Genomic DNA, 17,254 nt, shown 5'->3' on the forward strand with positions numbered 1-17,254 from the left:
CCATCAACATATTATCTTTTCATCAATTCAAAAATACTAATAACACATGTAAGACTGACTGACGCAGAAACACATACTGAAATGTGTAACACCAACCTTTAACCTAGGACTTTTTCCCTGCCACATTGCTGTCATTGCAAATGAATCAATGAACGCAGCCTGTTCAGTGTTCTGGCTGTTGTAATCCTTTACGATGACAGCCAGAAATGCATTAATGGCCTGCAAATGCATTACAAGAAAAAAGATTGAATACTGTAACAGCTGTGATATTTTAAAGCAATATATTCATTGTACCCACCTGACTCTCCAGTTCCATCTCAGGACCAATTTTGTTAATGTCAAAGTAAAACAACTTATAGGCATTCACTTTTGACAGAAGAACAAAGACGTTTTTTCCAGTAAAAGCCTCATGCACATCTGATGATGAGGATGGGGTGAAGATTAGTGGAAAACATAACAAAAATGAAATATTAGTTTCATTATCATGACACCTATTTCATTACATTTTTCAAAAATATTTAATGTTATCCAACGACATGCTAATCATATGATGAGGTGTATGAGAAAGTATTATTTTACTGATTCATACAGCTATTCATACAGATTGACTGAAATTATTCCTTTCATTAAAACCAGATGAAAGCATATCATTACAAAAACAGAGTCTTAGTTAGACATATATGTATGATAAGACTAAGTGTAATTCATATGCTTTGAAATATATTTGTAAGAACTTAAAATAACATTTACATTGCTCTGCTAGAGATTTTCTCTGTGCAGCAGTCTGAAGAGGAGTTATAGGCATAGCAGAAGGAGGTGGTGCTATAACGGAGGAAGGTGATGGAGCAGAGGGAGATGCTGGAGCAGAGAAAGATGCTGGAGCTGAGGAGATGCTGGAGCAGACGGAGATGCTGGAGCTGAGGGAGATGCTGGAGCAGAGGGAGGTGATGGAGCTGAGGGAGATGCTGGATCATTGGGGGTTGTTTTTTTCAAACGATGTGGCAGTCGGGGACTCTCTTTAATGCAGATTTTAAGATGGTCTGTGTTTATTTTCTGGAATATCTGACCATTATCATCTTGAATATCTGCATTTTTGCCTTGGAGATTGATGATGGTAAAGGGTCCAAGAAAGGTAGCATCCAACTTCCCACCTTTTCTCTGCTGACTGCGTATGTTCTGCCTCCACACTCGGTCGCCAGGTTTAAACACAGTTGCAGTGTGTTGTGCTCTGCCCTTTACTTTCTCCTGTGCTTTGGAAACATTGTCTCTCACAATGCTCCTCAGGCTTTCTTGTATTTTCAAGTCCTCTGAAAACTCCTCCATTCCAATGATGTCCTCCACAGAACTGTCAATCTTTCAACACAAAAGTAATATTTCAATTATCAGTTCAAATCTGTAATTTTGAAAGCATACACTCATCATATTTATGGCATGCGACAGTGAGATATCTCAACATATCGTGAAGATACTGCCAACGTTTCTAAAAAGGGTTTATGTAATTTTCATGTTTAAAGAAAAAATTGTAAAACACTTCTCATAATGATGTCCTTTGTGAATGATACACTTTAGGTAGATGCTTTACATAAAATCATGACCTCCCTGCAATTGAATTCAAATCAAAGTCTGTCTTCCTTTTTATGGACCGCTTAATCCCTCATGGGGTCGCGGGGGTTGCTGGTGTCTATCTCCAGCGTTCACTGGGAGTATTTAGAGAGACCAATTAACCTATCAGTCATGTTTTTGGACTGTGCGAGGAAGCCAGAGTACCCGGAGAGAACCCACGCAGGCACAGGGAGAACATGCAAACTCCATGCAGAAAGACCCAGGGTAGGATATGAACCCAGAACCTTCTTGCTGCAAGGCAACAGTGCCAACCAATGCACTACTGTGCAGTCCTGGTTACGTAATAAGACATAAAACAATTTTGAAGAAACTCTAGTGGTATTTTTAAAAAGTGGTAGTTGAAAACTAGCGTTTTGCTCTTAAAAAAACATCATGAAATGGAAATATTGACAATAACCCTACCATGAAATGTTCAGGGACCTCCGAGGGATAGCGTGCCTCTCTTCCGAACATGAGTAAGTATGGGGAATACTTTGTGGTTGCTTGCTTTTTGGTGCGTATCCCAAACATCACAGCATCCAAATACTCATCCCAGGTGTGTGTATGGCCACCCACAACCTTACTCAGAGCTCTGAGATACATGAAAGGTGTAGTATGTCACACATAACACCTGATTTATTTCAATTTGCCTTATTATGTTAGTATTTTAGCAAATAAAGGTCTTGTTGTCTGATCTTTATTTGAAAATGTATGTATTAGATGTCAGGGTGCAGGTCTCCCTTCTGCACCATGGACAGTTCCAGATCCTTCCACCATCCACTCTGCCCTGCTTCACTCCATGCTGGATCAGTTTCACCTGCTGCAATAATCAAGTCCGGACTCAATACACCTGCCAGCTCTCCTTTATAAGCCCTCTTCAGTCTGCTCCTCGTCGCTGGGTCATCTGCATTCTCACCTTGTTGCCAGCCTGAGTTTCACACGTCAACTAGCCTGTGTTTTCTGCCTCTTCCTGCCTGAGATCCCTACCTCAGACTCCGTGCTCAGCCGACTACCTGCTCCAGCTCCGCCGCGTCTCCACCCTCAGCCATCTCCACCACCACTCGTCTGTTCCAGTCTGGTACAGTCTCTGGTCTCCATCTCCATTACTCAAAGCCTTCAATAAAACTCCTTAAAACGCAGCTCTGTGTGTGGTGGTGTTCGGGTTCATCAGAACAAATCCTGACAGCATGACCCAGCCAAAGTTGAACCCGATGCCCACACAGAGCTCTCATGGTGAGCTCGTCTTACGAGACGCAGCGGAACGTTTCTGCATTCAGCTCCAGGAAAATTTGAGGACCTTGCCTACTCTCAGCCCACCCAAGAAACGGATTGAGGAGGTTAAACGCGTGCGGGGCTGCTGGGAAAACCAGATGGGGCTTCTGTCGCTCCTCGGAGTGTCTGGGCTGTTTGAGGAACTAGAATGGAACATCAAAGCAGCGCTTGCCCAGCTCCTCAGCAAATTACCACCACCCAGACCTCCGCCAACCAGTCTGTCCACCTCACCTGCTGCCTTTGCCGCCGTTGCTTCATCCGCAGCCGCCGCTAAAGATTCAGCTTCAGCGCTTGTCTTTGCTGCGGCTCCCGCTGCTCCTGCAACTTCGGCCGCTGCTGTCTCTGCTGCAGCTCCCGATACATCACCGTCGACAGCTGTTTCTACATCGCCGCCCGGCTCCTCCCGGCGCAGACGCCGGACTCGGCGGCACGTGAAATCTCCCGAGGCGAAGCCTGACATTCCCGCTGAAGCCGCACCAACTGCAGCCGACGTCACCTCCCTTTCCCCGGTGAGTCGGCCGGGCGCAGATGCTGCCGCTCAGGAGAGTCTGGCTAGAGCACCCCGCCTTCATGAAGATCAGCTGTGGGATTTTTTTCTACGGGGACAGGGACGACCTTCTCCCATGTTGGTCTGCCCCTGACAAGACCCGCACAGTGTACGAGGCCGGGGTGCACACCGCCTTGCCAGCCATCGCAGAGGTTCCTACCGCACACGCCACGGCCCAAGCCTGCGTGGGTGTGCGCAAGTCCTCTCTGCTGGCCGTCTCCAAGATCCCAGCGCAGCCGGCTGAAGAAAGCTCAGCCCCGCCGGCCGAAAGAAGCCCTCAACCTGCGCCACCGGCCGTCTTAAAGGGTCCTGCGCCGCCGGCCGTCTTAAAGGGTCCTGCGCCGCCGGCCGTCTTAAAGGGTCCTGCGCCACTAGCCGCCGAAATCTCCGCTCTGACGGCCATTGCTGAGGTTCCCACTACGCACGCCACGGCCAAAGCCTGCGTGGGTGCGCACGTTCCGCCGGCCGCCGAGGACCCTCAACCTGCACAGCCGGCTGTCCCAAGGGTTCCTGCGGCACACGCCACGGCCCAAGCCTGCGTGGGTGTGCACGTTCCAGCACTGCCGGCCGTCTCTATGGTCTCCGCTCAGCCAGTCACAACAACGGTTCCTGCTGAGCCGCCGTCAGTGTCTGAGGATCCTGCTGAGCCGCTGCCAGCGTCAGCCTACGCTCCCAAGTCCAGAGAGGGGGTCCAGGGGGACCCGCCTCCAGTCACAGCTCCAGAGTCCAGAGAGGGGGTCCAGGGGGACCCGCCTCCAGTCACAGCTCCAGAGTCCAGAGAGGGGGTCCAGGGGACCCGCCTCCAGTCACAGCTCCAGAGTCCAGAGAGGCGGTCCAGGTGGACCCGCCTCCAGTCTACGCACCCGAGTCCAGCGAGGCGGTCCAGGTGGACCCGCCTCCAGTCTACGCACCCGAGTCCAGCGAGGCGGTCCAGGTGGACCCGCCTCCAGTCTACGCACCCGAGTCCAGCGAGGCGGTCCAGGTGGACCCGCCTCCAGTCTACGCACCCGAGTCCAGCGAGGCGGTCCAGGTGGACCCGCCTCCAGTGCCAGCTCTAGTGTCCAGCGAGGCGGTCCAGGTGGACCCGCCTCCAGTGCCAGCTCTAGTGTCCAGCGAGGCGGTCCAGGGGGACCCGCCTCCAGTGCCAGCTCTAGTGTCCAGCGAGGCGGTCCAGGGGGACCCGCCTCCAGTGCCAGCTCTAGTGTCCAGCGAGGCGGTCCAGGGGGACCCGCCTCCAGTGCCAGCTCCAGTGTCAAGCGAGGCGGTCCAGGGGGACCCGCCTCCAGTGCCAGCTCTAGTGTCCAGCGAGGCGGTCCAGGGGGACCCGCCTCCAGTGCCAGCTCTAGTGTCCAGCGAGGCGGTCCAGGGGGACCCGCCTCCAGTACCAGCTCTCCAGTTCAGAGAGGCAGTCCAGGGGGACCCGCCTCCAGTACCAGCTCCAGTGTCCAGCGAGGCGGTCCAGGGGGACCCGCCTCCAGTGCCAGCTCTGGTGTCCAGCGAGGCGGTCCAGGGGGACCCGCCTCCAGTGCCAGCTCTCCAGTTCAGAGAGGCGGTCCAGGGGGACCCGCCTCCAGCCCAAGCCGCCGCTCCCAAGCGCCGCCGCTCTCAAAGAGGCGTCGCTCCCAAGCGGCCGCTGTCAAGTCCCACGAGTTCCAGCGCTGTCAAGTCCCACGGTTTCCAGCGCTGTCAAGTCCCACGAGTTCCAGCGCTGTCAAGTCCCACGAGTTCCAGCGCTGTCAAGTCCCACGAGTTCCAGCGCTGTCAAGTCCCACGAGTTCCAGCGCTGTCAAGTCCCACGAGTTCCAGCGCTGTCAAGTCCCACGAGTTCCAGCGCGCTTCAAGAGGTTTCTGTTCTCCCGGCACCTTTTGTTGGAGTCTGACCCCCCCGTCCTATCCTCCCTCCGCCCACCCGGGATGGGTGTTCTTGTTTTTGAACTAGTGTTTGGTTTAGGCCGCCTGGAATTCGGCCTTGAGGGGGGGGGGGTAATGTCAGGGTGCAGGTCTCCCTTCTGCACCATGGACAGTTCCAGATCCTTCCACCATCCACTCTGTCCTGCTTCACTCCATGCTGGATCAGTTTCACCTGCTGCAATAATCAAGTCCGGACTCAATACACCTGCCAGCTCTCCTTTATAAGCCCTCTTCAGTCTGCTCCTCGTCGCTGGGTCATCTGCATTCTCACCTTGTTGCCAGCCTGAGTTTCACACGTCAACTAGCCTGTGTTTTCTGCCTCTTCCTGCCTGAGATCCCTACCTCAGACTCCGTGCTCAGCCGACTACCTGCTCCAGCTCCGCCGCGTCTCCACCCTCAGCCATCTCAACCACCACTCGTCTGTTCCAGTCTGGTACAGTCTCTGGTCTCCATCTCCATCACTCAAAGTCTTCAATAAAACTCCTTAAAACGCAGCTCTGTGTGTGGTGGTGCGTCAGAACAAATCCTGACATTAGAGATAATACTCACCTTTGAATGGTCCCATTCATTTTTTCAACCAACCCATTTGTTTGGGGGTGATATGGGAAACACAAGCTTCGTTTGATGTTCAGAATCTTGCAAACTTCTTGGTTGATCTGAAAATAAATACACAAATAGCTCTGACTAAATAGCCTGCATATTTAAACAACATTTCGCACCAAATACTGTAAAGGAGGACATTCATAATGTTAAATTTCTCTAAGAGATTGTGAATAATTACTTACGGAATTTACAAATTCTCTTCCTTGGTCTGTCAAAATCCTCTTTGGGGCTTCAAACTGATGCACAAACTTGATTATGCATTTTGTAACTTCATGCACTGATTTGGTCTTAAGTGGATATGCCTGTGGCCACTTTGTGAAGTAGTCAATCATGACACAAATGTACTTGTGTCCAGATTTGGTTTCGGCCCGTTTTCCAATGAGGTCCATCCCAACTAATTCAAAGGGATGGTAGACCTTAAAAGAAAGACTTAATAGATTACTAAATAAAAAAATAAAAACAACCAGCAATTGCTGCACACTATCATGTAGTCTCACTAAACCTGTTTCTTTTTAACATGAATTACTTTACCTGTATGGGAGTATACACTGATGGCTCTTTCAGTGATTGGGCACTGGCCTGACAGAATGAGCACTCAGAGACCTGGGAAGTTAGTTAAAGTAAAAAAAAACAAGAATTTAACTCATGCAAAGTTGACATTACTGGTTAATTATACTTTCATATTGGTAATACAAATAAGGCTTACAAATTTACTTTCCTAAAACTTTGATGTTGTAGTTGTTATTATTTCTTTCTTTAGTCCAGTGCTTATGTAACATACCCATTTCCTGATGTCCACAGACATTCCAGGCCAATAAAATCTGTTTGACATGGCATCTGCTGTTTTTATTTGGCCACAATGTGCACCTATAGGGCTGGCATGGAAGTCAAGAAATAGTCTTTGGGCTTCCTCAGCACCTTTAACAACTTTCACCTTTGTTGAGGATGGACTGTTTTTGTGTCTGACATAGAAGAGTTCATTTCCTTGGAAAACATAAAGGACACGCAAAAAAATTATTTATAACATTTATAATTTCATAAGTATGCCATGGTATACTATTTCCTTGAGTTATACATATAAGATGAAACAAGAAGCTTGCAATTAACAGAACATGAAGAAAGACATTAAGAAATGCATATCTATTTAAAATAATTTACTTTTGCAGAATCAAAACGGTGCTTATCTGAAAGAGTAATGTCTGTGATTTTTTTTAAGTAATGTTTTTTGTTCACAATTGTCCACTTTGCTAGATTTTCTTTTGATTGATTAATGTAGCAGTACGGGAATGTTTCTAGAACACAACCTAAAAGTAGAAATGGAGTACAAGTGTAATTTACATGAGTAACAACTGCAGTCAATAACATTGTGCGTTATTCCTGCATTATAGCTTGGAGTAACGTTCGTGTGGGCACACATATTAATCAAAATTAAATGCAGCAGTAAATCAATGACAAAAAAGCATTGAGTGTAAGCTAACTTTCAAGGCATCACTCGGCAAGATAAAGATAATTACCTTCAATGATGTAATTCGTGGCTTTCCTTCGAATGACATATTTGTTGGCCTTGGTTAAATAGGGTGGATATTCGCCTCTAAGTATGTAGTCGTGGAGCGTGTCGTATTCTGCAACGTCCATTTTTAGAAGAAGTGGTGAGTTAACTCAGCGGACTTGCTAGTCCTTCAATCAATAATGCAAATGTGCATCACGTGATTTTTTACTTTTTAGAAAATGTTTAAAGACCTTGTTTTATTAATTTGTGGTGTGTATTTCATAATTTTGGAAACAGCTACCGATTAAATTAAATTTTACAATCTTGATTTGAGTTTTTTAAATTTTTGGTTTTAACCGAGAAATCTATCGGACGTCACGTGACAGTGTTCAGCCCAGCCTCCCTTGCTGCAATGCGCGCTCCCGACACAGGGGAAACAGATTTCCATGGGGGAACAGAATTGCGCACAACCACGGCGTGCCTGGGTCCGCGATTACGATTGCTTGAGAGGAAGTAGTGACTGTAGAATCAACTAATATGATAGGCTGAAAGGAAAACTGTCTCTATATTAAACTTTTATCGACCCTTTTTTTCTATCTATTGATTCTGCAACGTCCATTTTTAGAAGAAGTGGCGAGTTAACACAGCGGACTTGCTAGTCCTTCAATCAATAATGCAAATGTGCATCACGTGATTTTTTACTTTTTAGAAAATGTTTAAAGACCTTGTTTTATTAATTTGTGGTGTGTATTTTATAATTTTGGAAACAGCTACCGATTAAAGTAAATTTTACAATCTTGATTTGAGTTTTTTTAATTTTTGGTTTTAACCGAGAAATCTATCGGACGTCACGTGACAGTGTTCAGCCCAGCCTCCCTCGCTGCAATGCGCGCTCCCGACACAGGGGAAACAGATTTCCATGGGGGAACAGAATTGCGCACAACCACGGCGTGCCTGGGTCCGCGATTACGATTGCTTCAGAGGAAGTAGTGACTGTAGAATCAACTAATATGATAGGCTGAAAGGAAAACTGTCTCTATATTAAACTTTTATCGACCCTTTTTTTCTATCTATTGATCGATATATATTGTTATTGAATTAACGTCCAGCCCAAGTTGGCATGTTTGAATTATTCTGAAACAGTTGGCGGAGGGGCTGATAATCAGCACCTGAGTATAATGGTAGTTATTTTTCTTTTGCTAAAATAGATCCATATTTGATTCTCCAGACCTCTGAGTTCATGAGTCAAAATTAATGGGATTTAGATGCTTTACCTTGATGGGACTGTCGAGTAAATCTAGTAGCCTGATGCTCTGACTTCAGTGTAGAGCAGTTGATGGAAATCCTCAGTGCTTCCAAAGCCTTCATCTTCCCATCAATAGTTTTTGGGTCAATTCCTAACAAACTGTTTCTACTCTTGTAGCCATAGACAACTCCAACCACAGACAAGAGAACTTCTGCTTTGCTGGTAAGTAAATGTGTATTCAGTGTGCTCCATCCATCTATCAGTAGCTACATTTACATGGACAAAAGTCCTGACAACAAATAGACGATTGGAATAAAAATACATCACGTAAACAGGCCAATCAGAATAAGATGATCAGATTAAATTGACAATGTGCATATCACACAGGTTCTCTTCTGAATAAAGCCAGGTGCATATAAACACACATTCTGATCAGATTAATTGATTGTATGCCCATATCTACGGTGTAATGCAATTGTTTTTGTTTTTCTGTCCCAATACAATAATCCAATTGTGAAATTCTGTGCACATAAACATAGCTTTTGAGTGGAGGTATGTTTTGCATTTTATCTCAATTGTCTGTTTCTGTGCTTTTTAAAAATGTCCTGATCATGAGGCATTAAACCTCAGAGAAGCAATCGGGAACCAACAAAGTTTGCATCTGACCTTCTGTCTCACAGAATCTTCAAATATATGTTTTCCTTGTTTTGTGGTGGTTTTAGGGTCAATTAGTAAACAACTGTTTTTCTCTGTTTCTCACAGACAACTGGAGAAGAACTCTTTTGCTGGTGAGTTGATGTCTGATCAGTTCATCCATCATTCAGTCTAGGTGGTTGAATGTTTGTTTTAATCAGTGTTTTTCGGTCTTTACCAGAATTGCTGACTCAGCTGATCCAACCTAAGTCAACTGAATTAAAAATTTGAAAAACACATCTACCAACATGGCCTTGTAAAGTCCCTCAGAATAGGGTTCGGATGGTTGTCCTCTGATCCAACTGTCAGAAACATGACTCAGTCGAATTACTTTTTGTGTTCTTCTGATGTGTCATCAAACACTTTAAGCTCAGGGATCATTAGTAGGTGTTTCCAATTAACTGCATCTGGATGGTTCTGATCCGACACAAGCAGCCAGGCTGACTTTAAAGTACTTCTTGATTCTGAGATCGACCGCCTCGCTGGACACTAGAGCTGGCACTGGAGGCGGGTCCCCCTGGACCGCCTCGCTGGACACTAGAGCTGGCACTGGAGGCGGGTCCCCCCTGGACCGGAAATGCATGCATTAGTGACCATATTTTCAAAAAATGTGGCATTAACATCGTGATTGCGCTGTTAAAGGTTTTTTAAGGACTAAAAATTGCCCTTCGGTGACTGCTAGGCTGAAAATCCACAATCTGGGTCACGTGGTACGATCACATAGTTCGTTGACATAGCTCAGGCTAAGCTCCAGAGAGTACAATGGAGTACACAACGACAAGTTCAAATGTGGATTCACAAAGTGATGATTTTAACATGAAAGACAGCGCAAGAGTCTGTTACGATTCGGGTAAGTCTGAGAAAAACATTTTAGGGGAATAAACGAAAAGGGTTGCTGGTGTATAATTGGAACCGAAAAAGGCTGTGGGTCTATCCCAGGGGTTGAAGTTCTCCGTTGCTGCGACACATTTTCGTAATTTGGTAAATTAGCGCAAAAAGTTCTGCCTAGACTTTTTATTCAAGGTTTTAAACAGAAACTGCTCTAAGGGTCCGTGTGGACCTCTAAGCCAATAAAATCTGGCAGAGCCGGGACATTAGCCAATCAGAAAGAGAGTAGGGCCGGTCTTTGCAAAGCGGAGATCTGCCACTGAGGTTTATCGGTGTTCAATCATTTTGATTTTTTAGAAGAACATCTCCAAATGGCCACAGATGCATGAATAAAAGTGGCGCTGGTTGAAGGTTTTCTTTGAATTTATGAACTATCAACTCAGAAAGTTCAGTAAATGAACAGCTGACAACAACTTCCCTCGGTAAGTGTGTCTGTTGCTGCTCTTCCAGTTAATTAATGAGTTTCTTTCACCTGTGGTCACGTCGCCTGTCAGCGTTTATTCCCTTGCTTCCAGTAATTTGGCTGATAAACGCAGCGACTAACCAGGAATCTCTTCATGATTCACTTTTATGTTTTGTTTAAAAGTCAAAGAAAAGTAACGCGCAATCTCAGGCTAAGCTGGTTGACACGTTTTTTTTTTTTTGTTTGTTTTTTTTCAAGAAGAAGAAGGTTCGGAATGTGAAACAGTGCTCTGCATTGACAGGGTCAGATTCGGAAAAAGTAAATAAAAAATAAATTCAACCTGCAGAGCTGCAGTCAGAGCGGCTGTGGGTCAATATGCAGCAGCTTCACCTGATGAGCCACTGAGCTCCAGGACACTCGTTAAACAAAATGACAAGGATTTTAATGCATACAGATTATTTAGGAAACTACATCAAAAAGATAAATAAACTGCAGCCACAACATGGACTGAAGAACGGGTTCTAACTGGGTGAGACCAGAGAAAAGCGACTCTCAGAGAGGTTTTTATGAAGTTATTTATTTTTACACAGAGTGGAGCGCAATGTGAAGCGACACCGTAGAAGCGAGTCTCACCAGGAACATGTGAGAAAGCCTCCTGTCTGTGGATCTATGGTCGCATTTTTACTCCAACCCAAAAACACCTGCCAGACAGACAAGCTACAGCAGCCAAGATTACCTTTAACAATATTTATTTTTATGCAACAGCTTAATAACATTTTTCTAATTAAAAATGTTTATCTCTAAAAGAAGTTGCGTTTTTTTTGATAAACTTAGAAAGGGGGGAGGGGTCCTCGTCCTTCCTGGACAGGTCTCCAGTCACATGGCTAAAATACAACTGTTTTATTAAGCTTCCATAAAGTTAAATATTGCCTTTCTATAAACTCAGGAGTTGTGATAATTAATTGCTATGCAATAAGGGGCAACACAGAGATTGATTATTGTAATGTGCGATCTGTGTCATATTAAAATGTCTGACATCATCATAGTGTTGGTTATGTGTCCTGCATTGACCAAGGTTGTGGTCGGTCTTGTAGGTTCATAGGTGTTGTGCAATTATACACTGTTAAAAGTTATTTAATGTTTCATAAATAACTCTCTGTCTGTTAAGTATTGTCTGGTGATGATCAGCTCTTAAGCTGATATCAAGACAACGATTGAAAGGGATGAATTCGAGCACTAGCGATCTTTTAACAGCAAAACCTGCACACACATAGAATAAAGGAGTGATAGCTTCTTTTCAAGTTCAAGAATTTAATAACAGAAATAAAATGAACATCCAGAGAACATCACTATGTAATGCTGTTTACCTGAATTAACACAATATTTCAATTAATAAATCCTCTCTACTAGGCTAGTGAAACTTAACTAAACTACAAAGCAAAATGAAGATAAAAAGAAGCTAAGCTAAGGGACTATTTACATGCAAAACAAACAAAAGACAAACAAAAGTGGTTGATCATAATCAGAATACTTCAGTGAATCCTGGTTCACTGCAGATCTGATTAACAAAAACATGGAATGGAGTTAAAAAAAACATCTGCCATGTATTTCAATCCATTCACAATGCAAAGCCCAAGTCAAACAAAACATTATTTGTTGAAATAATATTCTGAGGACCGTTTTGTCCTGTAAAATCATTAAATTCAGAATCGCTTGCCTTTGTTTATGCAATTTTACCTCCGGCTGCTAGGGGTCGCTACAGCGATCGTCGCTAACCTGGTTAAAATCTATAGTTATCAAAATTATCTTGAAAACCGGCATTAATATACCATATTGATGTGGGAATAAGGCTCATAACACCATCGGAGGATGGCGGGGCAGAACAGTTACGCTTTATGCTTTAAAACGAACTCCTTTTTGAAATGTCCGAGACCGGATGTTAGCAAGGCTAATATCCTATTAGCTAGCGGACGCTCTGCGTTAACAAATGAAAGCTTTTGCTTTAATTTTAGTCGTATTGAGTGGCTGGATAAATTAAATATTAATGTCCCATCAATGTATGAAACCCTTGTGGAGGTAACCTTTCTGGTAAAACGCACTCGACAGTGACATGGTACCAAATGCTAGCAATGCTATATTGCTAGCCTTTGTTCAAAACGCCAGGTATACACGGTTCACAAGACATTTCCCAATAAACCTTTTTAACTTCACCCTCAGACCGCTGCCCAAACCTCTGTCCTTTGTTTCGTGTCAGTCTTGTCCAGTTTTGGCCATTCACAGGAGGAGCGTTGAAGGAGGGAAGTTTTTGACTAGGGCTAGCGCTTGGCTCTTGGCAGGCTAGGGTTAGCCTTGAAGCAGCATGTGGCTAACGGCGTGGTCTGGGTTGGAGGCCTGGTCCTCCAGGCAGACTCTGACCCCGGTTGCAGTCCAATTTGAGCAGATCTCTCCTCGGCATGGGGATGTTGCTTCTGTGTCGGCTTTTCAACTCTGCGTTGCCTGGAACCAGCTCCGTCTGTGGTGCGCTGAGAAAGCAGAACAAAGCTGGCATAGACGGATTCCTTCACTTCGGCATCTGTTTTAAGCAGAAGTGAGAGACTTATCTTTGAATCGGCTGGCAGTTTCTCCCTATGCCAGGGAGGAACTGAGTTTCAGAAAGGCTCATTCTGACTTAGCTCGCGGCCTCTTCCAGGCCCCATCGATGGTTCCCGGAGGCCTTCAGTCACATGGCTCCCACCCACCACCCCCCCCCCACCCCCACCCCCCTCCTTGAGTGCTGGTCCTCAGAGGGTGTGGAGGTGTGTGTCTCAGCAGCTTGGAGTCAGGAGAAGAGCGAAGAGAAGAGAAGTTCTTTGTCTATGGGAGGAAGGTTTTATCTCAGCAGGAGTGGTCACAGCTGACCTCCTGCTGGGAAAAAGGGCCACCCAAGCCTTGAGAGTCTCGTGTTACGGGCAGAGTGGAATTCCTTTGTGACCCTTCCACTGTTCAGAATTCAATCTGAGATCAATTATTTTGATGATCCTGGCGGTAATATCACAACATAGGATTGATTTATATTGAATGTGACAGTGGAGTTAATGTACAGGTGTGATGTAATGATGCAAGCTGCTGTCTATTTTACTAGTTCTAGTTTATGGAGGGTTTTCTGGGGGACAGGGGAGAAAGAGTTGTAATTGTAAAGTTGAAAGGTGAGTGGGCTGTGGACCAGTTTGCCAAAAGTGTGAAAAAAGAACTTGATGCTGTAGAGATGAAAGTTAACCAGGTGGATGTGAAAAGTGAAGGAGATTATGGAGAGGCTGTCCAGGATGAGTCCAAGACTCTAAAACTGAAAGGTGGGAGAGATACAGGAAATATCAATAAATATTTTAAAACTACCAGATTTGGTTAAAGTTGATTTTGCACAATAATCAAGTGAGGAAACTAATGTGGCATGACGTCAACGGCCCCGGGAATATGTGGGCTGACGGGAAACCTTTTTCAGTCAAACTGATTATTTTTGCTTTAACCCCTGGTCTATCCCCACTATGGCTTTAAACGCCTCAGGGTTCTCTAGGGCAGCAGGGCATCGCTTCACAGCAGGCTGCTGCGATGACAGCCAGGTTTCTCCGCTCCCACTGTGCGATGAGTGGGGAAGACGGGCTGCAGCGTTAGTGAGCTTAGGCTGAGCGCAGAGAGCTTCTTGGGCTCAGGGTGATCAGGGATCTCGGTTTGAGTGGGACAGACACTTCGCTCAGGAGTCGTGAGGCAACTGTGCGTCTGAAACCAAAGGTTAGAGGCTACCGGCTTCTTGCCGATTCCAGTGAGCGAGGATTTTGTTACCTCCAGGACTCTTCAGGTTCAGAAATGTGTCTAGGGAGACATTATCCTTGTTGGTATTATAGCAACCATAAGCCACACACTTTTTAACCATGTTTTATCTGTCTATTTGTGTTTGAGAAAAGCGAGTTTGCAAGTAGGAAGTAACTTGTTGCCATGTAAACAGATCAACGCTTGTCAAGGAACGACGTCATCGGTCACGTGACACGCGGCGCATACATTTTTTAAAAGCCTAGTGTTAAAAAGCCTTAAAAATCCACTTTGTCATCAAAATTTTTATTTTTTTCCCCCTCAGGTCATGTTAATATATGAACTTTCTAATATATAGCAACTTGTATAATTTCAGAATCAAGAAGTACTTTAAGGCAGCCCATATAGACACAAATGATGAGCAGTTAATATACTAGACCCCCAGATATCTTGGGTGTTCTGAGTCTCTTTGAATCATGGCTATTAAAGTCTCCATGAAAACCTAGCAAACAGTTTATATGTGAAAGCTTCGTTCCATTTTGTTCTACAACGTAGCAGCTAAACTCATTTTCATAATTTGGACCATTGAAAAGACATTGAGCCAGAAGCTGCTTCACTGAAAGTTTTTGATCATCACAGCTGTCTGACGGATGTCTCTTTGTCTTCCAGGTGTGCTTTGGAGCAGCCTCTTCTTACCACTATCGGACATTTTGTTTCCAGCTGTGTTTACCTTCCTTTTCCTGTTCCAACTCATCTGGAACACCATTTACTGTGCATTATCCTGTCTTTCTAATCTAATAAATGTGTTTACATAAACCAGTTATCCCCATAGGTGAACTGTTTTTTTCCTTAATTCAGAAACCTGGTCTACAGGTGACCAGAGTTTACTTTCTTTCTACAAACCTGGTATTTGCTGATTTCTCCCAACCAGTGTTTACTGTCTCTCTTCTATCTTTCTGTGTTTCCAGTTGAATCAAAATTTGAGATTTTATTTCATGTAAAAAACAAGTGAAAAGTGCTTGATTGGGGTTTATTGGTTACCCTGCATCGTTCTGAATGAATTGAGAATTGCTGTTGGTGCTGAATCTGGTCCTGAGCTGCTGTTCTGTGGATTTCCCAAAGGTTTGTTGTTCCTGATTAAATAAAATCTGAATCTACAGTGACTGTTTGCTTTTTGACCTGATTGGAATCCAGCTATCAGAGGCTTCTGTCATCCCACTGCGGCTGCTGACCTCCTGATCTTTAGGACAGCGTTTGACAGAAAAAGTAATATTTCTGTGTGCTTCTTAAAGCTAACAGTCAATTTGAACACTGATACATCCATCTACTGGTTATAAATTAGTTTTATTGGTTATTGTGCTAGTTTTATAAGACCTTTCTGAGAAATAAATTATTTTCAACTAGTTGCTATATCTGAAGAACTGTAAGATATATTTAATATACATATTTTTTTGCTATTACCTAGAAGTAGTTACGTTTTGTGAATTTCTTCTAGAACGTTAGTTTTGTTCAGCTCGTGAGTTTTTCTCTTTATACTCTCGAGCAGAGTGTGTACATTTGTTAACAGAAATTAATAGATATTGGTAAAATCCAACGCTGCATTAGAAATATCAAAGGCAAGGGTAAAATCTGATAGTATCAGTGTGTTTAAGCTAAGGTAGGACATTATAAAGTACCGAAAATGCCAAAAAAGAGTCAGCGTTCTCAGTCCCAGAAGCTGAGACGGCAGAAAGAGAAAGAGTCTGTGAATGAAAGAGCAGAAGGTGTGGGTTCTGAGAGCAACAGGCTGGTATCTCAGCAGCTTTATGCCGAATGTGTTAAGAACGGACGTCCCAGAGATGCTATGAGTGTTGCAGAATCTTCTGATGGTAAGCAGATAAACAATTGCTTATCCAGTGCTGCTGCTGTTTCTGATGCAAACCAAGCTGTGGGATCTTTGCAGTCTGATTCAGAAGCACAGGTAGAGCAGACTAAACAGCAGGTGTCTTATGCTGACGTGGTGAAAAGACGTAACGCACCTGGGCCTTCTCATGAACGCATAGTCAATGTGGAACGTGAGCCTTCTGTAACGCATGTCTGCGCCTCACGCAGTCAGGCTTCACTAAAATATGGAAAGTTCAGGAACAGTCAGTGTGTGACCAACAGTTTGGTGTTTCTGGCATTTCTTCATGAGAATGAAAACATCACTAGACCCGAGTTGGATCTTGTTCTGGATAAAGGTGATGTCCTGTACAGACAGGCCAGAAAAAGGTTTCCTCTCAGTATCCATTTGGCAACCGATGAGCTCCCAGGTGAAGTGACTGCACGCAGGTCAAGGTATCAGGTAGATCTGACTCGCATGTCTGTGTATGGATCACTTGGAGGTGGTGACAATCTTCCCAGTCTGGAAAAAGGCTTAAGCAGCTTATCATCAAATGTGCAGTATGGCCTACTGATCATGTCAGGGTTATGTATCGCTGTTTTCAGATGCAGATCTGGCCACTACGGATATTTTGACCCTCATGCTAGAAAAACAAATGGAATGCCATCCAGTCTGCTCAACTTTGGTACTGCTGTGATGCTGAAATTTACCCATCTGACAGACATGATTCAGAGAATTAAGTTGTGCCAACAAATGTTTAACACGCAGTCATCTTGTTTGTATGAACTCAAGCCCCTGTCATTTTCCAGTGAAAACGCATCAAACCAGAGAAATGCTGTTTCAGACGCACCTCTTCTGTCAGATGAAGCTGTTCATGCGTCAGTTGCACAGAGAGCCATCCATCAGCCTGAGAACGTTCCATCAGAAATACCAGGTGATGTAGACGCTCAACAACC

General features: G+C 44.6%; 1 long non-coding RNA gene across 1 annotated transcript; it reads left to right on the forward strand.

Annotated features, from left to right (window-relative positions):
• The first annotated feature begins 8,854 nt into the window (after positions 1-8,854).
• Positions 8,855-15,613, forward strand: LOC110366915. Its single transcript, XR_002427080.2, has 3 exons — positions 8,855-8,892; positions 9,433-9,458; positions 15,107-15,613. It is a non-coding gene; the product is annotated as an uncharacterized LOC110366915 (long non-coding RNA).
• The last annotated feature ends 1,641 nt before the right edge of the window (positions 15,614-17,254 follow it).

Source organism: Fundulus heteroclitus, unplaced genomic scaffold (genome assembly GCF_011125445.2).
Source record: "Fundulus heteroclitus isolate FHET01 unplaced genomic scaffold, MU-UCD_Fhet_4.1 scaffold_66, whole genome shotgun sequence".
Lineage (NCBI taxonomy): Eukaryota > Metazoa > Chordata > Actinopteri > Cyprinodontiformes > Fundulidae > Fundulus > Fundulus heteroclitus.